This window comes from Quercus lobata, chromosome 10 (assembly GCF_001633185.2).
Source record: "Quercus lobata isolate SW786 chromosome 10, ValleyOak3.0 Primary Assembly, whole genome shotgun sequence".
Lineage (NCBI taxonomy): Eukaryota > Viridiplantae > Streptophyta > Magnoliopsida > Fagales > Fagaceae > Quercus > Quercus lobata.
Window position 1 is genome coordinate 2,251,773 of NC_044913.1, and position 15,194 is coordinate 2,266,966.

A 15,194-nucleotide genomic window follows, 5' to 3' on the forward strand; every position below is an offset into this window, starting at 1 on the left:
AGTTCGGGAATCAGTCCCTCTAAAAAAAATAATTGAGGTTAAAGCTGCTTATCATGACATCTTTTTTTTTTTTTTTTTGGTGTGTGGAGAAACAGCACTGTGATGCATTTAATTACAAAATACCAGCTAAATCAGCATGGTATGAAGACAGTACATAACATGGAACATCTTCCATACATATTACACAATTTGGAAAATTAACTGCTAGCTGAGCCAAGTTGTGTGCAACTATGTTGCTCTCTCTCTCTTAGTATGAGAGTAGGACAATTTGGAAAAACCTGAAGATAGAGTTAAAGAGTCCTGTATCAGCAAGCCAAAAGGGGCTAACCCATGATTCTTAGATTTCAATGCCGTCATCACCAGTAAAGAGTCACCCTCCAGTACAACATTCGATATGTCCATCTCTCTAGCAAACTCGAGGGCTTTGTTGGCAGCCAAGGCTTCAATCTCTATTGGCTGGAGTTGTTGAGGAACCTGAGTAGACATGGAAGCAATAACAAGTCCCTCCTTGTTTAGAACGATAACACCTAGACCAGAGCATTTTTCTTTAGTGAAAATGGCACCGTCAAAATTAATTTTGAACATATCCCAATCAGGTGGTTTCCACCGTGCTCTCCTCTTCGGCCTACTGGGCATTGGTGCAGGTTTCAGGGCTTTGTATTCCACATAACTATCATGACCCCATTGAGAAAGTTGGCTTAGAGGGCGATGGGATTGTTGGATTCTCACCTGGTTTCTTTGGTGCCAAATGGACCAGATGGTGAAGGCAAACAGGACCGAGCTTCTTTGATGTTCGAACACCCAAGCCAAGAGCTCGCTGAAACTGGAGAAGCTCTATTGGTTCTGAAAACTTCATAAATTATTCAAACCCCATACTCCATCCAGCTCTTTGCAGCTCTAAACTGCATGCACAACGTCTTCATTATCTTCCTTGCATTGATCATCTGGTCTGTAATGATTGTTCGACGCCATAGGTTGCACTTTGAAGGAAGTGAATTACGGAAGGCTCTCCAAATTAGATTTCTAACTTTATTTGGGCATTCAAGAGCCCAAATCTTCTTCTAAAGCCCTTTCTCATGGTCTTGATGCTTTGCCACTTGAAAACCAACTTCATCTTCCTTTAAGAACCAATACCCCGTTTTGCAACTATACCTCCCATCTTGCTCCCATGGCCAATATAGAGTGTCTTCCGTATCTTTTCTAGCCAACGGAATATTTTTTATTTCTTCAGCTTCTTGTGGTGCAAAAATCCCATCCACCATCGCAGGATTCCACGTTCTAGTTCCCTCATCAATTAAGCAATCCACTGAAGCTTCTTCTATTGTTTCCACCATTGGGGAGAGTACCTTAGTCAGACGTTTTCGAGGTAGTCAATGGTGTTGCCAGATTTTTATTGATTTTTCCATTCCCCACCCTCCAGCAAGCACCATCTAGGATAACATCTTGACCTTGTAATATACTCTTCCAAGAGTAGGACCCCGAACTTGATTCCTTAGCTTCTAGAATAGAGTGATTAGGGAAGAGCTTTGCCTTGAAGACATTGTAGAAGAGAGTTTCCTTATTATGCAAGAGTTGCAATGCTTGTTTCGCCAAAAGGGCATCATTAAAGTGAGCCAAGTCACGAAAACCCACACCACCTACCATTTTGGACTTAGTCAATTCACTCCACCAGATCCAATGAATTTTACTTCTATTACCCCTTTGCCCCCACCAAAACTTCTTTATCATTACCTCTATATCATCACAAAGCCTCAATGGTAATTTAAAGCATCCCATAGCATAAGTAGGGATAGCTTGGATCACAGATTTGATTAGGACCTCTCTCCCGGCTTGTGAGAGCAATTTACCCTCCCACCCTTAGAGTATCCTCCAAACCCTCTCTTTGATATAATTGAAACTAGTCTTTTTCCCCCTACCCACAAAGGAGGGAAGACCAAAATATTTCTCATAAGACTTCACTACTTGAACTTGAAAGAGATTCTTTATGCTTGATTTTGCTTCATTTGTGGTGGACTTGCTAAAAAAGATTGTGGTCTTATCTTTGTTGATTTTTTGCCCTGACCAAGACTCATATTCACCAAACAACTTCAACACATTATTGCAATCTTCAGAGATTGACCTGCAGAAAAGCAAGCTATTATCTGCAAAAAACAAGTGGGTTAGTTTAGGGCCTCGTTTGTACAAGGAAAAGCCCTTAATATCCCCATTCCTCGTGGAGTGTTTAATGAGAGCATGAAGGCTTTCCGTACATAAAAGGAAAAGGAAAGGAGATAGGGGGTCTTCTTTTCTAATTCTTCTTTTAGGGTGGATCGTTCCAATGGGCTCCCCATTCACCATGATAGAGTATGACACTGTTTTCACACAACTCATCATAAGGGTGACCTATCTAGCACAAAAACCCATTCTCTCCATAAGCCTTTCCAAATACACCCATTCCACCCGATTGTAGGCTTTACTCATGTCTAATTTGATAGCCATAAAACCATGTTTTCCTGAATTATGGTGCTTCATATGATGGAGGGTCTCAAATGCAACCATAATATTATTTCAAATAAGTCTTTCCTTAGCAAAAGCAGATTGATGTTCAGAAATTAGGGAATGTAAAAATTTCTTCAACCTATTTGCTAAGACCTTAGAGTAAATCTTATATAGGACATTGCAAAGACTAATAGGGCGGAATTCAGACACAAGTTCAGGATTAGCTATTTTAGGGACAAGAGTAATGAGTGTATGGTTGATGGGTTCGGGTAGGATACCTGAATTCAGCCATGAGAGAATGGCTGAAGTAACATCATGCTGCATCGTTGACCAAAAATGTTGATAGAACAACGGTGGCATACCATCAGGACTCGACGCTTTTAGAGGTGCCATCTGATTCAAGGCTTCCTTTACTTCTAATTTTGTAAATTCCTTCACCAAATTAGCATTCATCTCATTGGTCACCATGCATGGGATTTTCTCAAGAGAATCAACTTCTAGAATCGGGTTGGACATGGAAAAAAGGTCTTTGTAATACCTCTCCATCACATGCCCAATTTCATCTTGTTTGACCAGCCAAGCTCCATTCCCATCTCTTATTCCTCTGATCAGATTCTTCCTAAATCTCTTTGTAGCCTTACTGTGAAAGAAAGCTGTATTATTGTCACCTTTACTTAGCCACAACACCCAAGATCTTTGACATCACATCCTTGATTCCCGATCTTGTAGCAAGTTAATCTCCATTCTTAAACTCCTAACCCGAGTATTGTTCTCACTTACCATAGCCTCATTCTCGGCCAAAGCAAGTTGGTTCTTTTTAATCTCTAATTCCCTCCTCATGTGCCCAAAGTTGTGTTTATTCCACCATGTTAATTCTTGTTCACATTTAGCCACTTTTTTTCAGAATGGCTATGCTTGGATTTGGTTCCCTTGTACTACTCCAAACTTCCTTAACTGTTTCACCACAAGTTGGATTCGATAACCACATTTCTTCAAATCCGAAATAGCTCTTCCTCCTAGGTTCAGGCAGCCTTGACAAATTGATCAATAGTGAAGAATGATCCGAGGACATCCAGCTAAGGTGATGTACCTTAGTTCTAGAAATTTTTGAAACCAAGAATTTGTAGCCATGCACCGATCCAATCTTATCCTTATGGAATGCCCATCAACATAATGTTTTGCCCATGTGAACTTAGGCCCCACATATCCCAAGTCCATGAAGCGACATTCATCGATCACATCTCGAAGTAATTGCATTTGATTATGATCTCTAGGTGCCCTACCCCACTTTTCCTCTTGACAAACAATTTCATTAAAATCACCACCACAAATCCAAGGAATGTTCATTCTAGAATTTAAGCTCCTTAGTTTGCTTCATGCTTTACTCCTCCTGTGGGTTTTGGGCTCTCCATAAAAACCAGTTGATCGCCATGCATTTTCAATGTTCCCATTGATGATCATATTAATAAAATACCTGTGGGAATCAACAACATCAATATTAATAGAATTTTTCCAAAATAAAACTAGTCCACCACCTCTATTCAGCCTTGGAGCCACCCACTTCTAGTCAAAATTAATCTTGCTCAAAGTACGATCTAGCCTTACTTCGTCTGTCCATGTTTCAGCTATAAACACGATAGAGGGATTTTTTGCCTGTATCAATCTAACAAGCTCATTCTTTATACGTGGGTTCCCAAGCCCACGACAGTTTCATAATAATAGACTCATTGCTTCTGGCAGGGCTGGTAACTAGTCTCCGCCAATATCTTATTTTTTGTTGCACCTCCCTGTGAAACCCTTCTTTTTTTTGGTAACTCAGTTTGGTTTGTTGCACTTCCTACACTTCTTTTTTCCCCCACTGCTTCAGACATCCCCACATTTGATACCACCCCTATTCTAGTAAGCCTCTTCCATGTACGTTTAGCATGCACGTGATTGATAAGAGAGTTAGGTATCTCAGCCAATGGAACTCGTGATGAGGAGGACAAGTGGGATGTGTGTGTTGAGGGACTCAGTGCGTTTGAGTCATTAATGCTGAGATGGTCCACACAATTTTCCTTTCCTGTACCAACTCCAAAACTGGGTGTTATTGTGGTACTTGAGTCATACTTTTTTATTTCCTTATCAATCTCCCCAATACCTCCTCAAAAGACTCTGCTGACTCGGTTTGTTGTAGCATCAAATCCTCCATGATTCCTTCGTCAGTTGGCAGCCTTGAATTCAGCTGATACACCTCTTGGAAATCCGAAACTATGTCTTCTCTATTGTAGGCTTCGGGGTTTTCCTTTTCAAACCTAATGATCTCCAGCGATGGTTTCCCTGTGCGAACCACCACCACCGGCAGCTTCTTAGCTGTCCTGGAGTTTGCAGTCGATGCTCCATATTTTTTACTAGCAAAAAACTTAGGAACTTTAACCATAAATCTTCGGGTCGGCACAAATGGCACTGCCTTAAGCCAGGGGCCGAATTGCTGGGACTTAGGTGAGAGGCGTTCTTCACTTTCAACCCAAAGATTACAGTCACGATCATTGTGCGTCATACATCCACACCAGAAGCAAAGGCTTGGAAGCCTTTCATATTTGAAGGGTACCATAGTTCCTTACCACTGTCAAGTGAGATAACTCACCCCCTGCACAATGGTTGGTAGATATCTAAAGTAACTCGGACTCGCATAAAGTTATCTTGCTTTGTTTCTACTTTATCAGTCCCTATAGTCACCTTTCCAATCACTTCACACAGTTGTTCAACAATCCTTCTTGTACGAAATCTGATTGAGAGATCGTGTACTTGCACCCAAAATGTCACCTTACTAAACTCCATATCACCCATGTCCGTTTCCTTACCATACCATTGCAATACCATTAGATGTTTGTCAAAGCTCCAAGGCTCTGCTGCCAAGACTTTCTCCATCTCACTCTTATCATCAAACGTAAGCACCACCACATGATCACTCTCCTTTTTGATTTTGAAGCCATTTTTCGATCTCCAAAGGGGTGTGAAGGTTTTAGCTATAGCATCTATGTTAAGAGCTTGCTTAGTCAGGAATTTAGTTGTTAAAAGAAACTCTGTCTTCACCTATTCCTCCTTGATGCAAAAGTTTGATCCTTCACATTCTGAGAGGGTTAGACTGTTCCAAGTTTTCGTGAGTTCTTCCATCCTATACTAGTATCTGTTTCCCAAAATCCCTGAAGAAAAAAACCAACAAAGCCTCATGGTAAACCTGTTACCTTGGGGGACAGAGACACATTCGAGAGAAGGGACAACTATTCTACACTCTAGGAGGAGATGGAAACCCACCCTTCACTAGCAAAGAGAAATTTTTTTTTATAAGTTTTGGGGTTGAAGATTACTTTTGGAGTAAATTTTGACTATCATGACATCTTTTAAACCTTATAAAAAGTGAGAATTTTGTACACTAATATGAAATTTTTTATATCGTTGATGTTACATTTAACCCGTGATCTACTACACAAGATTTAAATTCAATGTACTCTGCTGATTGGACAAGACATGTTGCTGACAAAATGGTGTCTTGCCAGAAGACAGTCCTCTCGTCTTGCAACAAGGGCTAAAATAGCACCTCTCCTAGCATACTCATAAGCAATATGCTACAAACTCACATAATAATATGGTAAAATTAACTATTGTTTGAGATTATGGTGGGTGAAAAAGTTGTTTGGTAATGTTATTCTAATAATGTTGTTTGTATTTTTTGGAAATACTTGTGAGTGAAAAGTGTGTGAAAATACGTGTAATGTTGTTTAAACACTGAAAACCGGTGTTTAAACAACAATAACAAACGGACCTTGTGAATATAAATAAAATGTTAAAATTAAAACATTTAAAAATGAGCATTTCTAAGAACCCGAATTATACAATATCAATATAGAATAGAAAAAAGAAGTTAGTATCTACAAAGATTAAGTGGTGTGAGATTGATAATTTGTTACAAACCTCGCCAATTCTTGAAGATGCTCCAGTGATGAGTACAATTTTGTCAGCTACATTCTCACTGCATATATTTCTTTTTAATGGAAAAAGATACTTGAGAAAAAGAAATGGTGGTAATAAGAAATGAATTGCAATTAAAGATATGGGAAAGAGTACAATGTTCAATAACTTTTGAAGCAAATCCATAACTTTGAGAGAAAGAAAGAGAGAGAGAGAGAGAGGAATTGAAGATCTGATATATTTTTTTGATAAGCAAGATATTTCACACACTATATTATAGTGTGAATATTTATTTATATTTGAAACTTTGAGTCAATGATGTCCCCTCTTTGGCTTTTAGTTATTTTGGAGCATTGTAACAATCTCATCTTGAGAAGATTTGCAAATTGCAACCACAAATATAGATACTCCAAATCCCATGGCATGAATCAACTCCTATATAAGATTTGAAACTTTGAGTTAATGATGTCCCTTCTTTGGCTTTTAGTTATTTTGGAGCATTGTCCATAGTACGGCAATCTCATCTTGAGAAGATTTGCAAATTGCAACCACAAAAATAGATACTCCAAATCCCATCGCATGAATCAACTCCTACAATTCAGCAAAAAAAGAAGAAAAAGAATCAACTCCTACAAGCACATGGGGGGAATTTTGGGTGGAACGAAGGGTGATAGTTGGCTGCATGGTTGTCAAAATCGCGATCCGGATCGTAAAATCGCACGATTTTACGATCCCACCTCACCAAAAAGTTTAAAATCGTAGCAGGATCGCAAAAATGATAGGATCGTATGTAGGATCGTGTAGGATCGCATAGGATCGTAGGATCGTATGGGATCCTACCGATCTTACCGATCCTACCATTTGGCTTGATATATATATATATATATATATATATTTTTTTTTTTTTAAGTGGGATTCATTTGGGTAAGATAATCCACCTAAACTCACAAGCCCAAGAATGAATTGAAGTCTCAAATTTACCCCTATGTCAACATAAAATCTCAAAAAAAACTATAGTACTTAAGTTTAACGTTTTCAAAAACAAAACCTAAAATATTTAGATGATGAAATGGGATATGACAATGATAGTGATTAAATTAGAAGAACCTTAGAATGAGAATTCTTTTTTGGATTTCATATTTGTAATTAGCTAGTTTACCTTAGATTGAGAATTCTCTTTTAGATTACATATTGTAAATTTGTAGTTAACTAGTTTTTATATGCTAACTAGCCTAACTTATTTTGGATTTGGAACTTAGAATTTGGAAAACATTTTTCATATGTGTAGATAATATTTTGGTACTTTTTTTTTTTGAGACATAATATTTTGGTACTTAGTTGCTAATTAAACATGTACTGAACTTTTTAGATACATTATGTCAAAAGTTAAATATATTTTGTTTCGTTAGAATGACATAAGAACGATGTAGTGCGTGCAAATTACATTTTATTATGCAATTTTTTTTTTTAATGGATGGATTTATATTTTAAGTGATTATATAACATACAAAGTCATTGTCAATAGGTTTTTTACTTAAAATCTGAAAATAAGTAGAATCTTACGATCCACGATCCGATCCTACGATTTACGATTCTACCTACCTCCCACGATCCTACGTAGGATCCCGATTTTGACAACCTTGGTTGGCTGTAAATCAACATCCATTATTGCTTTCTCGTTATTCTTCCACTACACAAAACCCAATGATCAATGACAATTGGGGTAGTTGAAAGTTGAAAGTTTGAAAGCCCTCCAATTTTTTAACCAAAAAAAAAGCCCTCCAATTTTGATTGTCCTAAGGATGATCTTTTTTCCTTTTTTTTTTTTTTCAAATTAATCACAACTAGCAGTGGTGGAGTCAAAATTTTTTGTTTGGAATGCGGAGTTGTGGTACTTATTCATTAGGCAAGAGACTCAAGTCAAACTCTTATACTCATGTACAAATAAAAAAATTATTTTTTTATGACAATCATTCATAGAATAAAATTCCCTTTTTTCTACAAAATTTCATTGTGAAATCCTTAAAATGTTCATTTTTAATATAAATTACCAAATTAATTATCTATCAAAGTGAGTAAAAAAAAATTTCAATTGAACCAATGAAATGTTTAAAGATGTGAAAGATCCAAAACTTTAGCAGATATAAGAACACATATTATAATAAAAAAATAAATTTAAGAAAAATAAAATACCTTCTCTATAACTACTAGTTAGACAATTCTTTTTTTAAGAGTACCATTAAATTAATTAACTCATATATTAATGGGGGCTAGCCCTTATTTTGTAGGCTAAATTATTAAATATTTATTATATATTGCATAGAGAAATTTTCAAAAATTTTAGAGGGCCATGTATGTAATTCCGCCCATGAGTCAGATATTTGAAGGCGGTGCCGATTGGCGAGAGGACAGGACATAAGAGACGTGAGTGTGGACTAGCTGAATAATTATAAAAAGACCATTTTAAGAATAGTTCTTTAGGTCGCTGATTGGGGAGAGAGAGACAATGGCTGGTAGGTGTGTCCGTGTGTGAGAGGACAAGATATGAGCGTGTGTGTGTGGGGGATGAATTAGGTGAGTGTGTGACTTATGGTTATGAGTGTTCTAAAAGAAAAAGACAATTTGAGTATAGTTCTTTAGGTGACTGATTGGGGAGAGAGACAAGGGCTGGTGTGTGTGTGTGAGAGGGACAAGATATGTGTGTGTACGTGTGGGCTGAATGAGGTGAGTGTGTGACTTATGGAGGTTAATAAGCGTTAAAAAAATATAATAGTTCTTTAAGTGCTACTGTAAAATTTTTAATTGAGTTTAATTACATGATAGTAGTGATTTACTATAAACAAAAACAACTTGCGCACTTATTCATGGAAAATTCTTTGGTACTCCCTATTCATATTATCTCGTTTGTACACACTCTTTGCATAATCAATAACCCTTTGCAAATTAATTTCTTTCTTTTACATATTTATAGAGATCATTTGTATATGTATGAGACACACATAGGGCTAGCTCAACAACTTAAGGGGCCTTAGGCGAGAATTTTAACATGGTCTATTTTTATATTTAAATATTAATTAAATAATATTTATCAAATTTTTTAATTTTTTATTTAAAATCTATTTTTCTTTCTTTTTGAGATACAAAATTACTGATTAAGTTTTTGTATTTAAGTTCCTCTAACATTTTTTTTTTCAATTGATAATATGGCTAATCCACTTAATCTTTCTTGTGACATAGTAAACCTTAAATAAGATTTTATTAATTTTAGTTTTAAAAAACTTCTTTCTACAAATGCAACCATAACATGTACTGTTAGTAATATTTTATAAGCAATATATGCATTTGGAAAAGAATCTAGCCTTTTTAAATAATTAAGTACATTAATTGTAGTGTTTTCATCTATTTGCATAATTAAGTTTAATAAATTAGTATTACTATAATACAAATGAGTTGATATGATATACATCAAATTATTAATTGGTGTAATAACTTATAATAATTGATAAAGTAAAAAGTACAAGTCTAAAAGAAGAGGGTGTGTGCCTATGCTATGAGTATACAGTGAAATTTAGTGTGGGCCGTGGGTTAGCGTGTGCGGGCTAGTCGGCCAACTGTGAGTTGTGGTGTGGCCATGACCTTTATGCAGTGCCTGTGTGCCAGTGTGATGTCCTGTCATAGCTATCAATCGTGTGTGTAGTGGCAGTGTGCAATTTAAAAAATAAATTTTGAAATAGTGATACAATGGAACCTTTTTGATGCATTCTATTGACCAACAAAAGGATTAACAAAAAAAAAAAAATCTTAATTAAAATATATAGATAAATATATTATATGTGTGTGTGTGTGTAATTTTTTTTTTTTTTTTTTAAGTGGGGAGATTATTTTATTTGGGGGCCTTAGGCAATTATATCAGTTGCATTTATAGTTGAGCCTACCCTAGACACATAGATAATATACATAATATAAAGTCCTTACAAAGAGTGTCTTTGTTTTTTCCCTCCCTTAATTTGAAGACACAAAAACAAAACAAAACAAAACAGGTTGGGGGGGGGGGGGTGGTACTACACACAAGTTACAACCTATTAGCACAAAGATGATAAAACACTCATAAGTAAAGAGATCACATAACTAGGTTTAAGTGTTTAACCACAAAGAACATAAAACAACCTTCATTTTCGTTAGTCTTAATCTTAGGGTTGTCGATTGTAGATGGGTAAATGATGTTCTTGGCACCCAAGAGATCCAATATCTTCTTGCTAGGGTACTTCCTTGTGTAAAGTCCCTGGCCTACAAGTTTATTGATTGAATAATAAATAACTTTCGATTAATATGAAATTTGGGCAAATAGGTTATGAACAATAAAAAGTATATAATGTTGAGATTTTAAAAATACTAGTCCAGGTTAAGTTATCAAGTGGTGTAATATTATCAAAAAAACAAAACTACATAGATAGAACTTTATCCTGTCACCTAAGAAGGGTATGCTAATTATGTGACATGGTGAGAGGGGAATAACTAATAAAGCCAATAACTTACGTCTCTCAAGTCTTGATCAACTTCCATTTTGCCTTCCTTCAATAAGAGCTTGCCTTGGGTCATTTCAGACTCTATGAAACCAAGTGTCACAACTGTGATTTTGATCTCAGTCCCAACCTCAACACACAATGTCTCAAAGAAGCTTACTATTGCTGCACTGCTTGCCCGAGGTGACAAAGCATAAGAATCCATCTGTAATAGAAAATTATTGGGACCATATATCATATTGCTTACATTGTAGAAACTCATCCTAGGTGCAGGCAACCATGAAAAATCTACCACTTATTAGCATTGTTCACCAAATGATCCACTGTTGCATAAAGACCACAAATCAAAAATTGCAACATATTAATTCCAAATTAATATATCCACAAAAGCCATCGAAAAATGAAAACATGTCATACATTTACATCGTCCAAAATGGTGAACTGTTTCATAAATAAACTTCTTACATTCTTCAACCTTGGAAACATCTGCACGTACCACAATAACCTTTAGGGATCCTAGTTCTTGGGCATTATCTGCCACCGTTAGAAGACGATCATCTCTTATGTCAACAAGGGCTAAATGAGCACCTCTCCTAGCATACTCGTAAGCAACATGCTACAAACTTACAAAAAAATTTCATGTGAAAATGTTGTGGTATTTATATGTTTTTTTAAAAGCTTATGGTATGCTTTGTGATTACAACCATGCATTTATATTTTGGAATGAGGAAGTGCTGCATCCCTAGGGCCCTAAATGACTTGAGTCAAGTTGAATATTAAAACTTCAGGCATGTTTATTTAATTTTATTATGAATACGAGATCATCAAACGAGATTACATATTTAAACTTGATTATTATTATTATTTTTTGGTCAAACAAGCTCGATTTTGTTCATTAGTTACTTAATTGAATTATTATGTTCCCATATATGGAAAACCATAACTAAATTTTTTTAATCCTCTAAAATAAATGAATTTTTACTACTAATAGATAGTTTATATTATCAATAAACTATAAATATTCCTATAAATAATTATACATGATAATTTGATATTACATCCAATTTATAAATTTATACAATTCAATCTCAATTCTATATAAGTATTTTTTTTAGTGCACATATAAAAAATAATATTATATATAGTTATATAGTGTCTCATTATTATGAACTTGATCACAAACACATTATTATGTTTCAGTTTGGTTTGTTTAATAGTCAAGTCTAAATTTAGGTTTGAGTTTGACTTGTTTATTAAATAAACAAATATAAACACACATTCTCTTGTTTATTATATATATATATATATATGTATGTATGTATGTATGTATGTATGTATAGGTAATTAATTGGGCCAATCAACCAAATACTATTGTATAAATTTAAACTCATATCATAACCTAGCCCATTACCCACGACCAAACGATTTTCCCTTTTTTTTTTTTGATGTCAAAGATAGAATTTTCCCTATTTTTTTTCTCCTCTTGTTTTGTCCGTGTTAGGTTCTAAAGACTTAGGTATTTATGTATTTAGAACTCTAATGTGTATTGTTGGCAAACCATGATCAAAACAATGTGTTTAGAAGTGTTTTAGTCTTGCTCAAAGTTGTGTATTTTATGTAAAGTTGGAATCGTGCTAATGCAGAAAGAATTATGCATTTTAGCCTGGCTCGATCGATCGAAGCTTAGGCTCGATCGATCGAATCTCGGGCAGAATGTTTTTTTTTGCAGATTTCCAACTCAGCACTAGTTGTTTAAAACATTTTAGGGTTTTCTAATTTGTCCTAAGTATAAAAGGCAAACCCTAGCCACGTTTGAGTGTTGCTCATATTGCGGTTTGTGTAAATCTCTTGTGAGATCTAGAGGAGCTTTCCTTTGCACAAACTTAGGGTTTTCAAGGAGAAGATATTTTCTACCTCTTGATGATCAACTCGGTTGCTGCCATTGAAGCTTAAAGAAAACACAAGCGGGTGTGCTTGTATCAGGTGGTGAATCCAAGAAAGAAGGAGTCCGTGGATTCGGAGCTTGCACGTGGTCGTGTCAGTAAGTTCTACTGGTTGGTACCAATAAGAAGTCGAGTGTGGGGGCTTATAAGTCTTATTGTATGAACTTCGATTCTTTCAAGATAGTGGATTCAAGTTTACCTTGAGGATAGCTAGGTCAAATCCTCCCCAGGTTTTTATCGGTTTGGTTTCCTGGGTGATCATATCATGTGTTATTTATCTTTTCGCTACTTTGCATGATATGATCTTTGTTATTGTGATAACATAGATTTGTTAAATTGGACTAAGTAACAACTTGGCTAATTACCTAGGTTAAATCAATTGTGTTTTAAGGGGTCTAAAAACTATCAGTCCGATCCACATTAGTTTATCTTTACCTTCTTCTTTTTTTGTGTTCACCTTTTTTCTCATTCACAGATGTTTCTTATCTCTTTTTCCTTCCAGATTATTCTTCTTTCTTCCTTATTTCTTCACACCTATAGATCTATCTCTCAATGTCCTCATCAAGGAGTATGTCGTTTACCATATCCTCATGAATGTTGTTAAAGATAAAATGGTCCTAAGTATTAAAAGTCATTGTAGGTTAATGTACTTATAAAAAATAAAAATAATCATAATCCTACACGTAATGCAAATTCTACTATCTAAGTTTATTCTAGACTTAACAAAGGATTATATGTGTATATATATAACAGTCAAGCCAAATCACTTTTTTTTTTCTTCTCTCTCACTCACAATATCAACAACAATTCTAACAGATATAAATAAAATAATAATAATTAAACACTTGAAATAAAAAATTATGATCATAACAAACTCCATATCAAAAGATACTGTCAAGGAACTTAAATTATATAGTATAAATAGCCCATGTAAAAAGTCTACAAAGATTAGATGGTGTGACATTGATAAAAACCTTGCCAATTTCTGAAGATACTCCAGTAATGTGTACTACTTTGCCAGAAACTTGAGTAAAAGAAATGGTGGCATAAAAAAAGGGAATGCAATGAGCATCAAGAGAGGCACTGCAATGTTCAAGAACTTGTGTAGCAAATCCATAGCTTTGCTATGATGAACTGAGAGTGGTAAGAGAGAAATTGAAGATATGAGGATTGGATGGTCTTATCTTTGTCATGTTGTTATGTTGGGTTCTAAGACTTTAGGTTTAAATGTATTAGAACTTCAATTTATAATGTTGGCAAACCATGATCAAAACGTTTTAGTCTTTGTTTTAGACTTGCTCAAAGTGTATTTATATGTAAAGTTAGAATCGAGTGTTCTGCAGGATTTACTATGTAAATCTGCTTGGCTTGATCGATTGAAAATTAGACTCAATCGATCGAAGCTCATGCAAATTGTTTTTCTGCACAAAATTTTCCAACTCAGCCTAAAGCCCATTTGACGTGTAGGGTTTTATGTTTTGCCTTAAGTATAAAAGGGAAAACCCTAGCCACATTTTAGTGTTGCTCTTTATGCTGTGTGTGTGAATATTTTGTGAGATTAAGAGGTGGTTGCCTTTACACATACTTAGGGTTTCCAAGATTCAAGATTATGTTTGGAACTTGGTGATCAATTCAGTTGCAGATTTAAGAGCTTAAAGATATACAAGCGGGGGTGCTTGTACTTGCTGGGAATCCAAGAAAGAAGTAGTTCGTGGACTCGGAGTTGTCACGTGGTCATGGTAGTAAGTTTCCTACTCGAGGTAGCAATATGATGTTAGTGGTATAAGTCGCTATTATGTAAACTTCAATTTTTTCATAGTGGATTCAGTTTTACCTTGAGCATAGTTAGGTTAAATCCTCCCCAGGTTTTTTACCGGTTTGGTTTTCCTTGGTTATCATATCGTTGTGTTCTTTATTTTCCGTACTTTACAATGATATGATATATTTGTATTAACCTAGATCTGATTAATTTGACTAAGTAATTACTTGGCTAATTAACTAGGTTAATCTGGTTATGTTTTAAGGGGTCTAAAAACAAATAAGTGGTGTTAGAGCGGGTTGCTTTCTTGTTGTAGATCCTTTGATCTAAGAGCTGGTCCTTGACCCCTGTTGTCATGGAACACGGACACTCTCTCATTATTCCACCTCACTTTGATGGGAATAACTATGCTTATTGGAAAGTAAGGATGAAAGCATTCCTGAAATCGATAGATGAGAGAGTCTGGAACTCCATTGAATACAGATGGAGAAGGCCACTACTCCTGTTAGTGAGTGGCAAACTCCTCAGAAAGAAGCAGCC

At 35.5% G+C, this 15,194-nt stretch overlaps 1 pseudogene; it reads right to left on the minus strand.

Annotated features, from left to right (window-relative positions):
• Positions 1-11,240: 11,240 nt before the first annotated feature.
• LOC115963494 lies at positions 11,241-14,012 on the minus strand (annotated as a pseudogene).
• Positions 14,013-15,194: the final 1,182 nt, after the last annotated feature.